Source organism: Aplidium turbinatum, chromosome 8 (genome assembly GCF_918807975.1).
Source record: "Aplidium turbinatum chromosome 8, kaAplTurb1.1, whole genome shotgun sequence".
Taxonomy (NCBI): domain Eukaryota; kingdom Metazoa; phylum Chordata; class Ascidiacea; order Aplousobranchia; family Polyclinidae; genus Aplidium; species Aplidium turbinatum.
Genome location: NC_137479.1, coordinates 24,536,167 through 24,556,280, shown reverse-complemented (window position 1 = coordinate 24,556,280; position 20,114 = coordinate 24,536,167).

Sequence of the window (20,114 nt, the reverse complement as noted above, 5' to 3'; positions counted from 1 at the left end):
ATAAGGCTGCCTTATTTGGCCCTTTTTATGGATGCAAATTTTGACTGGTTTAGAAAGTATTATTTTAAGTAAATTGCAAATAAAAGTATCACTTATCATCACTTAAAGCCTGAACTATATCCGTTTTAATTACTAAGTAGAGACATAGAGAGTAGAGAATGTGACAGGGTGGTTCTATTGAGTTGAACCGGGTTTTGGGACTATTGCCAAGTAGCCTAATTAGTAAAGTCTCTTAGCTTAGTCAGCAGTCAGTACATAGTACCAACAGCATAGTAAGGTGTAAGCAACTGATTCTGTAAACCATCTAAAAACTTCATAGACCTGCTGATTATAGGGTAATAGTAATAATAATAGAAAGAAAACCGATTTTATCAGAAGCAGTTATATTTTAATCATTTTTTTGAAAGGTTAAGGTATAGCCTATTCTCCAAGTACCGTATTGGAAATGAGTAAGTATACAGTAAGTAAGGCATACTGATGAATGATGATGAATTAAAGTGATAATGGTTTCTAGTTTTTCTGCTACTACAGTAATTGTTTCAGTGGCGTATCCTGGTTGATTCTCATAAGCATGCAATGAAGGGAGGGTCATAGCCAGTGTAGGGGGGGTCTGGGGGCATGCTCCTCCAGGAAAATTTGCCTTAGGTTTTATAGCTTTTTCTGTAATCTGAGCCTTACTTAGCTGATAATTGTTTTGAGCTGTTTTGCAAAAAATGAGGTTTAAAACACATCATGAATCCAATGTCTTAATTTTATATGCCATGTTAAACATTCAAAACCAGTTAGGCTAAAGCTTTTGCAATGCAGTACAACGTATACCAGTTTAAACCTGACCAGCTGAATAAGATTAGATTACCGACCACCCAACCAAAAAATCCCTGGTGCTCTGTGACATCGCTAATGCCGAAATCTGATTGAAAACTTTGATACAGTATAGGCCTAGAGTTACAGTATCTACAGTAGAAAGCCGCAAGGACTTAAACTATGAAGACCAAAAGAAAAAAAGGCCAAACAAATATTAATCGGGAAACTAAAAAAGGCCCAGTGGCCAAACAAAACTTGTCCGGCCAACTTTCAAACAAATCAAATTTTTTAAATTTGGTTGTAAAAAAGCCAATCTGGCAACCCTGTCTACAGATAGTGATTTTTGTTTTGCATGCAATTTCAAAGCTGCATGCCTTGTTCGCCTTTGCGCCGCGGTGTTGTAAAAGAGCGGCGAATAGGCAAATTGTATTATCAACGCATGCTGAGCTCTCCTCAGCAATCATGCAAGGCTGCCAGGGTCAGCAAAGTTGCCAAAGTTTGAAAACGAACAGTTGTTTCAAATATTGAAATTAAAAGAGTGAGGAGGTTCTGCTATTAACATTTTCTATTTCTACACATAAATTTGTTGTCCTTGAAAGATTTCTGATTTCATCAGAATTGTAAGGCATGCAGTGCATGCCTTGCATGCATGGAGAATACGCCACTGAATTGTTTATTAAACAGATTATGCAAACGAACCGGTCATTATGCTCTGACAGTGTTAAATTACTTTATGTTATGCTTGATCGTTAAATGGCATTTACAAAAAAATATTTTAATTAAGTTGTTAGCGTTTATTTAGCCTTAATAGAAGTAAATAAAAAGTTTGGCCTTATTTTATAATGAATTTGGCCTTACTATAGCTTGAGTATCTGGTAACCCTGACTGAACAACATCATGCTGAGCATCACGCAGACCGTTCAGAAGAACGTGGGCGTGACAGCTTTGCACAACATGCAGTGGCCGAGTGGTTAGCGCGTTGGGCTCGCAGTCGAGAGCCTGCATGTTCGACTCCAACCACTCGCACTTGCTGTTGTTTCTCGGAAGATACTTTACGATAATTGTCTCTACCCAGTAAACGTTTTCAGTAGGTACCGTACATAACGTTTTAATTCCAAAAAAAGAATATAGCTAAAATTTCATGTCTCAAACATAAGCTTTAGGTGCATGCAAACCAAGATATTTTATCAGCACGTGTTTCCACGTCTTAATTTTGATATAAACTGGCAAAACGGGATTTGTAATGGAAAAGCGTCACATGGGGGAGGGCTGGGTTTTTTTTTCGCTGAGACTTTTCGGTCATTTGTCCGAAATGACTTGAAAAAATTCGGTCATTTTTTATTTATTTCGGTCATTTTTTCTGATGAAAATATTTCCTTTGAAGTAGCTGATACTAACGAAAATTTGCACTTCCTGACTAGCTACAACATTAAGTTTCGCTAAGAAACGTTGTCGTGTTTTATCTGAGAAAAGTTAGAACAGACAAACGTTACTTTCAGTCTTCGAAATTAACATATTTTTATTTTTGCAAAAACATTGTCAAGGTCAAACGGCAAAAGTTGAAATTGCCTCGGCAATTGCATGTGAACGTTTATTACGAAAAAATTGTACCAAAACATGTAAAGCGAAAAGCAAAATATATACTACAGTAGTCTATCACGACCGCACTGTTTGATTTGTTGTGATGTAATAATACCAAAAACTAGCGATAAAGCGAGCAACGCGATACGCACGCTGTTAAGTAATAAACGTTATATAACTGACGGGGGGAAAGTAAGTTAATTTTGGGTTGATTTAATGTTCGAGGCAACACAAATTGATTTAATTTTCCCGGCGGGTTATATTGCGTAACAACAGTGACCAATAAGAAATTTACGTTTGTTTTATATTAATTCGACATCTAGTGGCGTTGAATTATCATAAAATAACGTTAATTGCTCAACCAGGTACCAGTAACAAATTAATAGCTTCCTGCGAAAAGATTGCCTCGATTTACGTTTACACTAACATAATTTCGGCACAATTGAGATACTGCGAGCAACACAAAGTCGCGAGGCGCGATAAGGAGTAGATGCTTAGACTAATTTGACGTCTACCATCGTTGAATCAATGCAAATAGGATGATATTTTTATGAAAGATTCAATTCTCTCAGCTGGGCACGTGTCTAAGCGCCGGCGAAGTAGGAAGTAACCTAAATAAAACATCCAGCAATAGTAAGAGTCTGGTGTAGTCCAAGAAAATTATTTTTTTTTTTGTAATCTTTTGGTCCTTACAAGCGCTCCTGTGGCCTCAGCATTTTCATTGCCAACGCTAATGCGCCATTTACGCATCTGCGTCGGCAATCACCTCGGCAAGTGCCGATTGCCCACGCTAATTTCGAAGACTGACTTCTGTATTTGCGTTATCACATATAATAAGACATTGGATCAACGTTTAAACACTAAGTCTACGTCTTGTATTTCCGATTGACAAGAAATCGTACAGTGGCGCAAGAAGCTTCTTTGCAATCACTGAAATCGATTTGAGCGCGTACGTATTTTTTCGGACATTTTGACCGAATTGACTATATTTTTTTCGGACATTTTGCTAAAAAATCGGTCAATGACCGATAAATGACCAAAAAAAAAAAACCCAGGGGGAGGGGGGGTTGACAAAAACGTTACGTTGGCGTCACATGAGGGAGGGGGGTCAAAAATTCGGAAAAACAGCGTTACGTAATATTTGAACGCTCCCTATGTTGGTGTCCATAAGTTTGGACAGTGTTCAAAGTAGCTCCACCTATTTTTGTTTGGCTGCATCTGCATCAATTTGTTTGTAGCGCTTTTCAAAGCGGACAGCGAGTTTTTCGTCTGGTTACACTCAATGATGACCAAATTTGAGATATTTAGCATAAATACTTTAAAAAATACACACTAATGACTGTGAAAAGTGTTCAAAGTAGACTAAAGTAGGTATGGTAGTGTAGCTAACATTTTGTCGGCTTACATTTGATGAGTGTGGAGTTCTTAACACTGCCCCAGAGATTGTGAGTAGCTAATATTGCGTTTTTGACAATATATTTGCAAAGGCTACATTTGGGAAAATTTTGTTTGCCTCCTCAAAATGTTTTACTTTCCTACGGCTATGACTCAGGGCTCTCAAGGAAATTCAGTTCTATTTTGAAATTTTAAGGACTTTTAACACTCAATTACGCCATTGGCTGTCATTTTTGTACATTGTGCATGTAAATGATCGTGTATTTATGATACTAGTGTTTTTTTCAGTCAAATTGAGTACTTTTTCATGACAATTGAGTGGCAACATTGGTGTGCCTGCCTCTGTACACTAAGTGTATGAATGGGTAGTTAGATTTACTGTTATGGGGTGGTGGCTGACTAGATGACTGGTTATGGTATTTCGCTACCATCCTGATTACGCCATAATCTAACCAACAGTTGTAAAATGCATTGTTTTGATAATTACATTTACTCTGCCTGTTTGTTAATACATGGCGCTGTTGAAACAAAATAAATTGACTTAACTAAGTCTTAAGGTGCGTCTACACGAGAAAGTGTTCTTGCTTAGAAATTCTTGCTTAAGCTAGTGATTAAGCTCGTTTCGTCTACACTGGCAACCTCGACGAAGATTTTGCTCGCTTGAATCGCGGTCACGTGAGTATCTAATCCCCAATGACGTCACGTTTTAAAAAGTTCGCGCCAAAGCATAGCAGTTCGCGCTAAAGTACAGCAGAGTAGACCAAGCAACTGACTGTTCTTTAACCATTTGAAGTTGTTGCAGTCTTTCAGTCATGGCTTCCCAGAAGTTGTGTAAAAAATGCTGCAAAAACGAAGGATGCAAACCCGCAATTTACTGCTTATTGAAGCATTTAGACACCTCAGTGAGGTTGAAATGTTGGAAACAGGATTTCGTGTCAGCGTGGGTGACTGGTAACAACCAGCAAGATCATTCCTCCCCTATTTTTATTACCCAGTGTACAATGACAATGGTTTTCTGCTGAGATCCTGTTTTGGATTTGAAAATATTGTTCTTTCTATGGGCTATTTCGAGTACGGTCACCGCCAGTTCAGCCCGCATTTTTCTGATACGTTCATCTCTAAGAAGTTGTGAAATTGAAACCGCAGATGAATACAACTTTGGCTTTATATAAAGTAGGCTACTGTGCGAAGCGTGTTGAAGACAAAAAAATAGGTAACAACAGTACGAGTAAATAAAAAAAGAAATATAAGTTAATCACTGATATCCGCTACTAAGGTTTCCAATTATCTACTAATGCAATAATTGTCGGCCTACGTAATGTTTGTTGTTGGCCTAGAAATCGAATCAAAACAAGACACTATGTGGCCAATTATCTACTAATGCCAGCTGTTCAACAAATACTTTAATGCAAACATCCTGTCAGGAAGAATAAAAAAGTATGCTAGAATAAAGCTTATACCAAGTTAAATGGCACTTCTGCTCTCACAACTGCAAGCTCCTGTCGTCTCGATAACCCGTCTACAATATCGTTTTTGTTGTACGAACGTATCTCAATGTGGATCGGTGAGGCAAATTAGTAGCTATATGTCTATCCCTCAGCTCATCCACCCGTCTATGAAGCTACATTCAAAAACATTTTTTTCTTCAAGTAATCCTCTCCATTATAATCTGGCCTACTTGTTCCTCGACTGCTTAGAAAATAAGAGGCGAGAGTTTAAAAGCCCATCTTGATTAATAACTCAGACTCATAACTTAGCTTGTAAATGGCTTGTCACACAAGAAAACTAAACATGCACATGATCGAATAGATATATTAGCCTATGTTTTGCATTTATTCATTTTCAAAACTTACGTTTAACTTATTTGTTCTGAGTGACCTCATAAAGAAATCTACGTCCATGTAGCCTAGTAGTTTTGGGCGTTCGAATTCTTGTTTTGATGATGGGAAAAAATGGTAAAATAAATATTTTGAAATACCGTAACAATTGTCTTTTTTTCCTAAACACACCATTGGCATATTTATTCTATACAAAGTCGTTTTGAAAAAATTACACAGTAGATTACCGCGGTACCTACAAATGATTGCACTATCCAGCTTCTCCGCGGGGAGCGATTATCGCTGCTTGATTGTTCTGGCCTACTTCAGGATCAATGGAAAGACGAATAGACATGATGTAGCCTACTGTGGCTGTTTTAGCCTACTTTTTCAAACAATGTTCTATAGGCTACAATACGTTTGTGAATAACCAAAAAAACGACATGCGTTTCTTTTTCTAGTCTAAATCAATGAATTGACATGATAATTAGGCTAGCATATAGCCTTTTTAATCACAATTGTATATTATTTCGTTTCCACTATCTGACAGTTGAAATTAAAGGTCATGTCTTCATCTACCTCTGACGAACATAATCAAATGCTGTTATGTTGAATCTTGCAGTGGCTGTATTGTAGGCATATAAGGCAATAGTTGTTGATTTTCTTCATCGTGTGTCACACGGCCGTAGCCCAAAGGTTGTTAAATTGAAAACTTAAGAGATGTTTCGGCCTCTTGCCGACTTCGAATTAAACTTTTTTTCGCCCGCGGTGTTTGCCAGCTCAAGAGATGTTTCGGTCCCTTGCCGACTTCGAATAAAACTTTTTTTCGGTCGCGGTGTTTTGCCGCTGTTAATCTCGCACTTTCCACCAAAGTAGCCGATGTCTTGTAGGGCCGAAACGTCGGGACGAAAGATCTCAGGGACGAAACATCTGGCACCCGTCTGGATACTGAGCTGAGTGGAGACCTGAGATTTTGGCGGGAAAAACATTTCTAAGCAAGAAAACTCACTTAAGCGCCCAGTTTTTCACTCTGGAGCGTATTTTTTCTCGACGGCTCGCTTACTCGCCCATTTTCTTGAAAGTAAGCGGCACAAACTGCGATTAACTTAAAGAAACAAGAAGTTTGGCTAACTTAAGCAAGAAAACAGTCGTCGTGTAGACGCACCTTAAGAGAGAAACTGGACTCTCATAGTAATAAGCTCTTTAGCCTCTAATACTCCTCTTCATACTAAAAAAATTAATGTTGAACTATGCTAAAAGAATTTTATTTAAAGAATAAACCATAAATACTATAAAAAGTGCTCAATGCCGAAGCAAAAAGCCAAGCAGAGTAAATTACATCAAATAAAGATACTATATAGGCTACCGTACCGGTACCGTAGGCCTACTCTCTAAAACCTCTACAGCCTACGGTATTTCACCCTAAAAGGGGGATCATCAGAAGGTCCTTAATCAAATAAAATTCTGTTAGATTATTATTATTCAAATATATATATTCTATTTGACTAATTTAATAATTTGATCCCCCTTTTAAGGTGAAACAAGCTGTAGACTGTAGAGGTTTTAGAAAGTAGGTAGTAACTATATTTGATGTTACTCAAAGAATATAATCAAAATATAAGAGTCAATGCATTTAGCAGCCAGTGTGAAGCTTGTGATTGTTTTTGTCAAGACAACTCATGAATGCGAGGAAAAGTGTTGGAAAAAGCACAACAAATATCATGCACCACGTCTGATCTGTTTTCATTTGTAAGAGTTGAAAGACCTGATTCCAGCATCAAATGGTAACTAAAGAAAAAATGTTTTACAATGCAAGTTTGAGCGCTATAATATCTTAATAGCATGAAATACAATTCTTCTCCTACTGTACTAGGCTACTGTATAACTGTATCAGCTACGGTACCAGTACTTCAGTATTTAGCTACGGTACCAGTATTCAGCTATACGGTACCGGTACCCTGAATAAAATTCTTTGCCTGTGATTGCTCACCTTCCCAAACATGCTCTAATTATGATATATAGCACATAGTATCTGTGACATCACAGATGCTTTGCTAATTTTTTTTATTACCTATTAAAACTCTCAACTTTTGATAAAGAAATAAGGGAGCTGGTATACAAGTCCCCCCCCTCCCCTCTTGGTAACTCATGACAAAGACAGGACTCGACCAAACATATAGGGTGAAACTACTTTACCTTTGCTTTACTGTTCACACACTTCAATCCACATGTTTTGGTCAATTCTTCTTTGTCATGAGTTACCAAGGGGGGGTGGGGGGACTTGTACACCAGCTCTGAAATATGAAATTGCAATTTAGATTTAGCCTAGTAGTTACCGTAGTGTGTGAAAACATGTTAATTTAAAAATGATTTGAACACGCTATAAAGATCTTGTCCAAGCCAACTTACTAGGCTTTAAAATCCTAAAACCAAATTCCCCTCAGCAAATCGTAAAATTCCCCTTCTCACCCGGTTGGGAATCCCTGACTTACGGCTTACGTAATAGGCTTCATGTAGATTCAGGGTTGCCAGATCCAAAATAGCTTTGCCTGCCAAATGTTTCATAAAAACCGCCAAAAAACTGCCAAATTTTTCGGGGTTTCAAAATAAACTGCCAAAAAAAATGCCAAACTGTTAGTGTTAATAGTTACTTGTCCTGTTAATCAGAAAGGTCATACACCATACTATTTGGTGCTACTGCTACATATGGCTCTGTCTGATGGTATATTGTCTTAATTTAACTTGGTAGACCACTTAGTATGAATAATGAAACACAAACTGCATGTATCAAGCTAAATTAAAACAAACTTTCAAAGATTGTACGCAGCCACATAGTTGGAGCTATCAAGCATCAACCAAGCGCAATCAGAAAAAGGTGATAAAGACCAACTGGCCTTGTAGTGTATGTTTTTACAAGTGGATGTGGAGCTATTCTGGCATCCGATAGGTTTTCACATGCATTCATAATATCAAACAGCTATCTGAAACTTTTGCATCGCAAATATTCTGTTTGAATAAGCTTAACTGAAGGTGATTTACAGTGGCGTAGCTAGGGGGGGGGGGGCGGACCGCCCCGGGCGGCACTTGCAGACTACAATTTTAGATTTTGATTATAATCTGATAAAAAAACGCATTTCATTTTAACATGCTTTTTCACATGCCATAGGCTATATAATAGACTGCATGTACGGTACAGGTGAGGAACTTCTGGTACCAATTCAGCAGCTCAAGTCAACGAAATTCCTGGTAGGCTGCACAGTGACCGTTTGCTCTTCGAGACAGTAGCCTCCCGTATAGGTTTATAGCCTACCTGTATGTCATTGTCAACGTGTTCAGCCCAGCCAGCCATTCATACACAGTACAGCATACCGGTAGGCCAAATACGTTCCGGTTCAAATTTCTACAAGACCTCTGGCCTAAAGACCCTAAGCTATGCTTTCAACTCAAACGGTGCGACTGCGCATCATTAACCATACCCTGTTAACACTTACTATTGGCAAGCCGCAAGAAAATAAATGTCAAAACCGCATGCCTCCACCTGCCCAGTCCAACTCCAACTTTGGTTGGTGACTGGTGTGACTGGCCTCTGGTCTGGAGCTTCCATTTCAATAAATTAAGAATTCAGAGTTTCTAGTCCATAAATTAAAGTTTTTTGATGGACTTTCATTAATAAAAGTTTTTGAAAAAACTGTAGTGGTGAATTGTACCGGTATCGCAATAATTACAAAAAAATGCTAGACACAAAAATAAAAAATGCCAAAAAAATGCCAAACTGCCAAACGTAATTTTCTCCTGCCAAACGCTTTAAAAAAACGCCAAATTTGTGGAATTTGGCAGGAAAAACGCCAATATGACAACCCTGTGTAGATTCTGGATACTTTACTTGTATCAGTGTTGCCATAGGACTACCAAGGAATAAGTCTCCAACACTCAGTTCAGTTTGTTTTTATTTTTGACCATCACAACGAAAAACAACATACGCTAAACATAATTCCTGATGAGGGCTTAGGTTAAGCCGAAAACGTTTGAATGTTAAACTATTTTGTAAATATGTAAAATATATACTGTTGTAATGCTCAACCCTGTGGTATTGTTGTGTCTTGCCTGTCTTTGGTATAAAAAAGCAAACTCTCTCCCGAAACTATATTAACATAACAAAGGTTTAGAAAAAGGCAGAAGCGACAAAACGCGGACGTTATAACGTGCATGATACTAAAGCAGGACCATCAGTTTAAAATGCGGCACGGCCACGGTCGCAACTTGCAACGCAACACCACGCTGCTACAACATTTCCCCAAATCGATGTAAATTTTTTCAACTTCAGACCAGAGTTGCCATATTGACGTTTTTAATACCAAATTCGAGAAATTTTGTTCACGTAATGACGTCACGAACAACGTAGCTTCTGATTCGTTCGAGGCTTCAGCGGCTGTGGCAGAATTTTATCATGTTAAAGTGGCTACCTCTCAAATTGATACTTTCAATGACCATGACATATTGAGTTGATTTTATCGAAACTTTGCGCATTTCTTCGCTGATTTTCTTCATAAGCTCATGTTGATGGACATAAGGCAAGATAACTCACTGCGATTGATAACAACAAGAATACGTAGACTTTGTGTAAGTTGCATGTTAGGATAGGCTACACTTTTTTGTGTGCCAATACACTTGTTCCGGACAATCGTTCACCAAATCAAACGTCACATAAAACCGTTATGGTCTGCTTGACCTGGCGTCTTACGTCATGGAATATTTCTAAAAATGAACACAGATTCCACCAGCATTTGAAATACCTGTGAAATATTTCATCATTTTTAATCTTGAATTGCGAAATCGTGCGTAAGCCAAATTTCATTCAAAACATCTAAAGTAATACCTGTATTTAAAAAAGGAAAAGCAGAAGACTGCTGTAATTATCGACCTATCAGTTTATTACCATCAATTTCAAAAAGTACTTGAGGAAATAATGTAGGCTACAATAGAATATACAATTTTCTAGAAGGCAATAACTTCTTCTATGGTCAGCAGTTTGGTTTCAGACAAACTCACTCAACAAGTAATGCAGCATTACATCTTGTTGATAAAACTTCAAATGCAATTGAACAAAAAGAAACAACACTAGGTATATTTTTGGACCTGTCCAAAGCATTTGATACTATCGATCACCACATTCTGCTAAATAAACTTAACTATTTTGGTATTAGGGGTATAGCTCATGACTGGTTCAGAAGTTACTTACAAAACAGATTTCAAGTTGTAGAAGTATCTCACTCAATGTCTGCTAAAAGAGAAATATGTTATGGAGTACCACAAGGATCGATCCTTGAACCACTATTATTTTTAATCTATGTTAATGATTTTTCGAGATGTTTAGTACACTCTGAATCTATAATGTTTGCAGTGTTGTACGCGTCATTGAAATAATTTGACGGCGTCAGCGTCAGCGCCAATTGCCTAAAAACTTTGCGGCGTAAAGGACTGCGTGAGCTCTTAAGAAAATTGACGGCGTCAGCGTCAGCGCTAATTTCTAGCGCTATTTTTTGCCAGCGTCTCATAAAACGAAAATATTTCAACCAAGTTCAGGCTAACAAAAGCTATAAATAAAGAGCAGGTATTATGTTTTGAGACTGTATTGTAATTAGCTGCTCAGCCTATTAGTTATTTCCTTGCAGAAAAACAAGCATTTCAAAACGTTTGTCTGACAATCTGCTGCGTTTGAGACGCATATTCAGGGGCGCCAGAGCAATTTTTGACTGGATGGGCACTGGGCAGGAGTATGAAAAAAGGGCACTTTTGTTGCTGAAAGGCCAATTTTTTTTGTAAGTTTTAAGATAAGATAGGCCTATAGCGATAATGCTCATCTATCAGCTCATTATCGAGTAATGATACAAGTGTCCGCTATACAAAGAACAATGGCACGGAAGGGCATCATGCTATTTTATAATGATGTAATATAACTTACTGTGATGGAGAATTTTGTGTCGAGAATATTATTTTGAGGCAAAAATAGAATATTATAATTAGGCTAAAAGCGGATAGCATAAATTTTTATATTGCAAAGTGTGCAGTAGCTTACATGACCTTAAAATGGCACCATTGCCCCCTCTTCCCTCCCCATCCACAGAAATTTGAGGGCAGGGGGGCATCCGCTCCCCCTGCTCCCCCACGCTTCCGGCGCCCCTGCGCATATTGTCATTTCCAAGTGAAAACATGCGTTCCACAGCAGCGCTGGTTGGTATTGGTGTGTTGTATTTCAAAAACAAGTTGAAAACGTTTAGTCGGAAAGGTATCACTGTTCCAAGCGTGCTGTGATAGTTTAGCATGTATACATCTTTTAACGAGGTCCACTGCACCAACATCGCTCTTTTCAGGGGCATAGAGCCGTCACCTCCGAGATAACACGGTGGTGACGATAGAGCTCTTGAAATAAAGTATATTCAACGTCCGCGATGCCATTCATGGATTTTTTGCATTCTGTCTCTGATCTCTTGTTCTCAATACATGGGTGATCACCATTTGGCGAACTTCTTCTGCATGTATTCCAGAGAGCCATTCCAACCAACGCAAAAGCCGTTAATTCAGATGAGTCGCGCTGGCCAGAATACATTGTGAAACTCTTATTGTGAAACGAGATTTTCCATGAAAACAAAAAATGACGCTTAGCGCTTGACGCTTAAAATCGGCAAAATAGTTGACGGCGCTATCACTTCCGTCAAATGAAAAATAAATTGACGGCGCTAGCCTCAGCGTCAACAAAAAGTTGACGCCGTCAAATTGACGGCGTCAACGTACAACACTGAATGTTTGCTGACGATACCAATTTATTCTTTTGCAGTAAAAATTGTGATAAACTTTTCGAAATGGCGAATGAGGAAATGACAGGAGTAACAAATTGGTTAGCAGCAAACAAGCTATCACTAAATGTAAAAAAACAAAATACATGTTATTCAATAGTAGGCTACAAATAAACTTTGAAACCTCTCTTACACACTGTCTATATGCAATCAACCCATTGAGCGTGTCAACACTATTAGTTTTCTGGGCATTTTGCTGAGCGAAGACTTGTCATGGAAACCCCACATGCTATCTTTACTGCAAAAACTTCGCAAAAACTTTGGAGTTATCTGCAAGGTTAAGCCCTACCTAAACACCAACAATTTGATTTGCCTTTACCATTCCTTAATTGAAAGCAATCTCTGGTATTGCATAAGTGTATGGAAGCATGGTCATGTAACTGTTTTAAAAAAGCTTCAAAAGATTTGCAACAAATTTATAAAAATGATTGCAAAACATGAATCAAATCACTCTGAATCCCATAATTTCTTCACAATTGACGAACTATACACAATAGAAACTGCAAAATTTATGTTCAAACTTAAACACAATCACTTAGGGAACGTTCAAATATTACGTAACGCTTTTTTTCCGAATTTTTGACCCCCCTCCCCCATGTAACGCCAACGTAACGCTTTTTTCTCTCCCCCTCCCCCATGTAACGCTTTTTCACTACGAATTCAGCACAAAAACTACCATTCTGTACTCGAAAGCGTTTGTAACGTTTTGCTTGAACCCCCTCCCCCCCGATGTGACGCTAACGTAACGCTTTGCATACCCCCCCCCCCCTCCCCCTCGAAGGCCTTACGTAATATTTGAGCGTTCCCTTACCCCAATGCTTTAATTCTCTATTTCAACTTAATAACAATTTGCACTCAATATAAACCAAAAGCAACAATCACTTTTTCCTCCCCTACTTCTCCAAAAGCTTGACTCAACAATCCATTCAGTTTAGTGGAGTTAAAGTGTGGAACCATCTCCCGAAAACCATCACTGAAATTGAAACCTTTTCAATATTTTGCAGTAACCTGAAAAATCACTTGCGTTCTGAAAATTAACCTCTAACAACCTATGCTTTAACTCTGTAATTGATTATCTGACTGTATTATTGATTGTTGCACCATATCCTGGTATAGCATGCCTTTCCAAATGCCACTTTTGTAAATTTATCCTACATATCATAATATTACTATATTATACATTTACATATCTTACTATACGTATATCTTATCATATATTACACCCGACCGGATAAGGATGATGATTACTATCTTTACTCTTCCATGAATAAGCTACTATACCATTTTGCATAGGCTAATTTAATATTTGCCAGATAAGAATATATCACTAAGTTACTACCAGCTTGCATCTAACTACTTCCTGATTATTATAAGCTATAATGTTCGTTCAGAGGATCGCTTGACTTTTCGTAAGATTATTATTTAGGTTGGTTTGGAAAAGATGCTTGAAACAACTCAGACACTACATCCTTCATCGGCACTACCAAAGAATCTCCACCTCTCATTAGCGATACCAAAAACACTCCATCCCTCATTGACGCTATAAAAGATGATTCAACTCTTATTAGAAATACCAAAAACACGCTGCTATATCATCATGCTTCTTATGCTCTTACAGGCGCAGGAAATTAATTAAAAAAAACAAAGCTTTTTTAACTATTTTATCTTGATAATGAGCTGCCATATTATGTATTTGTTCTGCAATATATAGGCTACTTAATATCGTTGCTGCGAACACTTTATTTCTGTATGAAATCTGTAAATAGTCCTTGTTTTGATAGTCCGCTACGTAATTTCAATATGTGTTTGTAACTGTGTAGGCTATATTAGTTTGTTTTTGTGATGTTGGGTTCAGTCGTGTTCTCATTACTTTAAGAATTGGCGCTCCAGTTGTTCCAGGAACGAGGAGGCGCCTGATTCTTAACTAATTCATCAACTTATTTTAAAGTATCAGGTTTGGTGGCCGTGCTTAACTATATTTATTGATGCATACCGCAATATTAGATCCATTCATGCACGTCTTAAACCATTAAGGTTTTGCCACCTTTTCCTTTTGTTAGTTTTGTTACTGTATTTCTTTTTCACAATATCATTTCTTTTGCATTCTGACAAAGAAAAATAAATTGAATTGAATTGAATTTACCTGGTGCTGTAATTGCTTCATAATGATTATCAATGTTACGTCACAGAAGCTGGTTATGTGCAGTTGAAATATCGCAATCAATTCGTCATTTTAGAATTGTCGTTTTGAAAAGTTGGTCGAATATTTAACTGTTTGCTTGTGCTTAGGCTACCAACTAGACGAAATTTCCGTCTTTTATCTCAGTAATTTGTATTGTGGTGACAAGTTTTTAGTGGTGTATTGCGTTGCACTCCATTTTCGACAGCCAGTGGCTATTTTTTGCTGAAATACAATTCTTGAAAGACGTTTCCAGAAGAGTATTTTTTCGGTGTTATCACATACAGACAAAAGGATCAGGGAAATTTATGTTACAACTTTCCCACGAAGATATTATGGTTTACCGCTGTGACTGTACCGACTGCTGTCTCGTATTCGTCACCAGCCGGTATTCTGCGGTGCAGTCCAACGTTCTCATAATTCTGTACTGTTTAGCCTACTTTCAAGTTTTAATATTTTTAGCATTGCGTCTGGCAGCACTCGCCAAGGGTGACTGATTTCGCCTATAAAACAGACTGGTGTGGTAATCTTCTCTCCTTTTCAATCAACACACTTCTGATGGAATGACGTGACGTTTCTGAATCCGCCTTGATCGCTTCAACACGTGGCGTAATACAAGATGTACTTCCTGATTTCAACAATCTAGTGTCGTTGTCAGCCACCCTTAGTCAGAAGCATTCAACCAGCCACCCCAGTAATGTTACATGACCAACACTGTGCAGGCACTTCTTTGGAGACGATTCATTGGGCTAAGTATCAATGAGATCCTTGGACCCCAAAACAAGACTTCATACGAAAAACGAACTATATCCAAACAATATGCTGTGGTTTCTTTATCTTTTCGGGGCCTCTAAAATTATCTCGGGCATGAATCCAAAACTACCCCATGGCCCTAGATTTTCTTGTAAACGCTACTGTGTGTAAGGAAAGAGTTTCAAATTGGTCTGAGGGCCACATGAATAGGCGTAGGCTACATGTAAATTAACTCGAGGGCTACAATATAACTTACATAGCCTAATAAGAAGTAGGCTACAAAATAATCACACAGTGAGAACGCAATAAAAGAGGTACGGTAGGCCTAGGCTATAGGCTACTGTAGTAAGAATGCACTAAGAACGTAAGATGGCAATAAGCCTAACAGAAATAGTAGGCCTAGTAAAAACAAACAGATAAAAAATAAAACAAAGGTACCTAAAATATTTTTCAAACCATAGGTTGCGAATTCGAATCAAAAACATCAGCACTCCACCATCTGTTTGGACTCCATCTTTGACTACGCAACAATGCAAAGGGCTATGGAGTTTAACTAAAATAACTAAAACATTTTCCAGGCCGTTTTCAGAGGATAATTTGGCAATGAAAAAGTCCGTCTCCAAAACATGGAATTGTAGGCTATCACTCTTGATATCCAAAAACCAAAACTAGAGAAAATGGTGACGTCATTAGCCTACTAGTTAGTAGTGTCTTTTTCGTCCCGGACGCGATATTGACGAAAAATAAAATGATGACGAGGATGACCAAATATATGGAATAAATCCCCGGCAACAACAATTCAACAATTGGAAACTTTACTCTACCAATCACGGTGACCGGGCCGCGAATTTTTTCCCACGAACTTTCTGTCTCATTGGCATATTTCTGTAAGTGTAGGCTACCCATTAGGCTACTGGTTCCCTCGAGCGGTAGGCCTAACCGTTTTTACCGATTCATTTTTTCGCGCTGTTTTCAAATTCAGCAGCCAATTTTTGCCCTCCAGGTCCAAATGTAAACATTGAACTTGAAAAAAAAACAAAGCCTGAAGACACACCTAGTTTTAAAGGGTGAGAGAAAAAATTGATTCTGGTCACTCTAAAAGTAGAATTTTCCGAAAGTGTTTTGAAAGATTGGTTGATTCAGATTCCAAAATAACTATTTGCCAATGAAATTTTGCTGCAATCATAATAAAAAATAAGCTTAACCCTAACCCTACGTTATTTGAAAAAGCTCTTTGTGCACCGCAAAAATAAATTTAAAGAAAAAAAAATTGATCCGATGGGCGTCGAACCGTCGTTCTCACGAATATTAGGCACAAGATGAAACTACTAGACTGAACAAGCCAAGAAAAAAAGCTTGCATTCACACGGGTATTAATACAAACTATATGTGTACAGTGTAGTAACTAGTAACCGACAGAAAAATTTACTGCGCGCGGAAACCAATAACGACTACACTAAATCTACACTTACCGAAACATGTAAATGAGACAGAAAATTCGTGGGGAAAAAATTCGCTACCGAGCCTGCGTCAGTGGTTCAATAATTAATCAAAGCCTCTACAAGTAGGCTATGCAAAACTGCCAGGACTAGCCTAAGCTTTTGAATAAGCATTCCCAGTCCGAGGATAAACATTCAATCAATCAAAAACACACAAAAACGCAAAGGCAACGACTTTGACCTGCAATAAGGTATAAGGTGAGTCCCATACTTGAATCCAAGCATAGGGGATGAAGAGATAAGGTTTTCATTATACTAAGCCATCGGCACTGACGAGAATTGCGTGGCCAGTTCCTTTCTCTCAGCCGCCTTTCCTTAAGCAACTATGTATGCCAACCCAATTTATTACATCTTGGGTAGGGGTGAGCGATGTTTTTCACGCAATAAGGGAACGTTCAAATATTACGTAACGCTTTTTTTCCGAATTTTTGACCCCCCCCCCCCTCCCCCATGTAACGCCAACGTAACGCTTTTTTCAATCCCCCTCCCCCATGTAACGCTTTTTCACTACGAATTCAGCACAAAAAACTACCATTCCGTACTCGAAAGCGTTACGTAACGTTTTGCTTGAACCCCCTCCCCCCCGATGTGACGCTAACGTAACGCTTTGCATAAACCCCCCCTCCCCCTCGAAGGCGTTACGTAATATTTGAACGTTCCCTAAAATAGCGTGACAGTAGCGCTTAAAAGTTGTATGAGGTTCGAAGTTTTCGTTACTTGAAAAGGGCTAACATGTAAATGGCCGAAAACGTTCGTAGTTTATAGTTTATGTTCAGTTTAATATATTATGTTAAATGCCGTGTGGTTGCTTGGTTTTATCTGTTTATGGTTGAAGAAAGTCACCTCTTTACCAAAATTGTAGTTTTAAAGTAAATTTTTAAATCTGTAGAAGAAATATGTGGCACTTGAATAGTTGCTGCTTGTGATGTCATGTGGTGCTGTTTAGACTTTAGTTTTGGCGCAGCCTATCGGTTGCAATTTCAGTAGCTTATGATAAACCGACATTTCTTATTTAGATGTAGAGCAATTATTTTTATCCTGACTAGAGAACAGTGCTGTGTTGAAAGCATTCGATACATTTCTTTAATTCTTGCAGCTCTGAATAAAGCAATTTTAAATTTTGTTTCTTAACTTTGTGTCTCGAACTGGTGATATAATAGAAAAACTTTGGGAAGCACTGACCGTAGCGCTGTGTGTGAAGAGGGAAATATGATAAATGCCACTTATTGAGCCGACACGCATTTAATCGTTCGGAACCCGTTCGTTCGTTCACGGTCAAGCGAAACCACGCCTTCAAGTAGTTGAAGCGTTTGTTTACTTATTATCACGAACGACTTGTATAATATTGGTAAAAGATTACAATACCTATGCGTATTGTGTAGGCTACAGTTACACTGCTGTAACGTGCGAGTGTTTATTTCATAGGCTTGACAATGAGGTAACATCCCAGACAGCAAATCAGTCGTTTTTTACATTAGATGTTGAATCAATGTGAAGTTTTGTCCTCGGAGCGTGTTTTCAATTGCACCTGCCATGCTCACATTTCATCTAAGCTGTTGTTAGAAAAAAAACAATGACAATGAGATGTTTCAGAAACGTATTTTGACGCCTACACAACAAGTTGGTTTAGCAACAAAGAAAAGAATGCTCAAGAGAACGTAAGATTTTTGGTCTTGAGTTTTTAGTAGTATTGCCAGTGCTTGGAAGCTAGGGATTGTAGATCATTATGTACCGTCCCTATTGGAAGCCTAGTGCTAATTGCTAATTGGACAAGATTTCTTGTTTCAAACAAGCAATGGCGAGTGAGTGGAAAGCATTGCGACCACAACAGTGCAACAAAGTGAAAGATGACTGTGTTGACTTTCCGGAATTCGATTGTCTGAAGACTCTAAAGTCTAAAACAACATAGAAGTTGATAAAGTGACACGGCTAGCAAAAAAGTTGGCAAGTTCGCTATGAAGAGAGCACGACCCCAAACAGCAAATCAATCGTTTAAAATGGTTGCTTTGCTGCCTGGGATAAGCCTGAGACTTCAGACTTTTACGTTTCTTTGACGTCTTGTCTGGGACAAACCACATTGTGGATTGTCAGATAATAATTCGACTGATCGTCAAACCGCAAAAAAGTCTGACTTGTCAGACTTCAATTCTGATTTTATTTTAAGAATTCGTGTTGTTTAGAGTTGTGTCTAATAGGAGATAGAGCAGGGCTAGAAGCAAAGCTGTAGACTTACAATGTTTATGGTAAAGATACTGCAGTGTAGGGGTAGGTGTCGTGGGGTTGGCTGCTTTTGTTCATCGCAGTCAAAGGATAATGATGCATTCATATCTTACAAAGCAAATGCCAAAAGATTGAAGTGTAGCCTACTTCAAGAAAATTGATTTAAGTATACAGCTTACAACAAATATAAAGTGAAGTGTTGTTCGTGTTGTAGACTATTACATAACTTGACGTTAAATTTTGGAAAAAGATTTATCAACCGTGAGGTACAGTACACTGTAATCAAGCCGCTTTTGTTTAACTTGTTCTTGGACGTTCAACACATACTCTATTGGTCTGTGGTTCAACAGAAAAGGCAACCGACTCAAGTCATAAAATCGTGGCCTCCTCTTACAAACCACCACATTAAAAGGAGGACTTGATCTTCTTGAAAAAAGACACTGACTACGCAAGGATTAATTGACCGATACCTTGATATTTATGGCGCCAGTACGAGAGAAAGATTAGAACGTGCTACGATAACGTGAGATTTGCCTCCGATTATCATTATAACGTGAGGTCTACAGCTGCATTATATCTATCCCTTATTATGACTGAAATTCTAAAAATTTACATGTTATCATATATCTCAATAGGCCGCGTCTATTCTGACGAAACGCATTTCATACATCTTCCAACAAGTCACGTGATATGGCAGTAAATCTCACGCCACAACAGCCCCAGTTAAAGTTTATGACACATGAAAGTAAGAATTAAAATCGAAACCAAGTGTTTTACTACCTACAAAATACAAATGTACTTGGTAACGTATAATTTTAGCTGTTGTTGCTGATTCGCGGTTGAATCGATATATCTTCAGATGTGCCATAACTAATTAAGGGTTGATGTAGTCAGTTGCCTAAATAAATAAAAAGTTTTACATTTTCAAATTTATCATCCGAGCAAAACTGCATGTCAACCAAAATTGTCATTTTACATAGTTTCACGTAAGCAAAAATCCCAACGCTTGAAG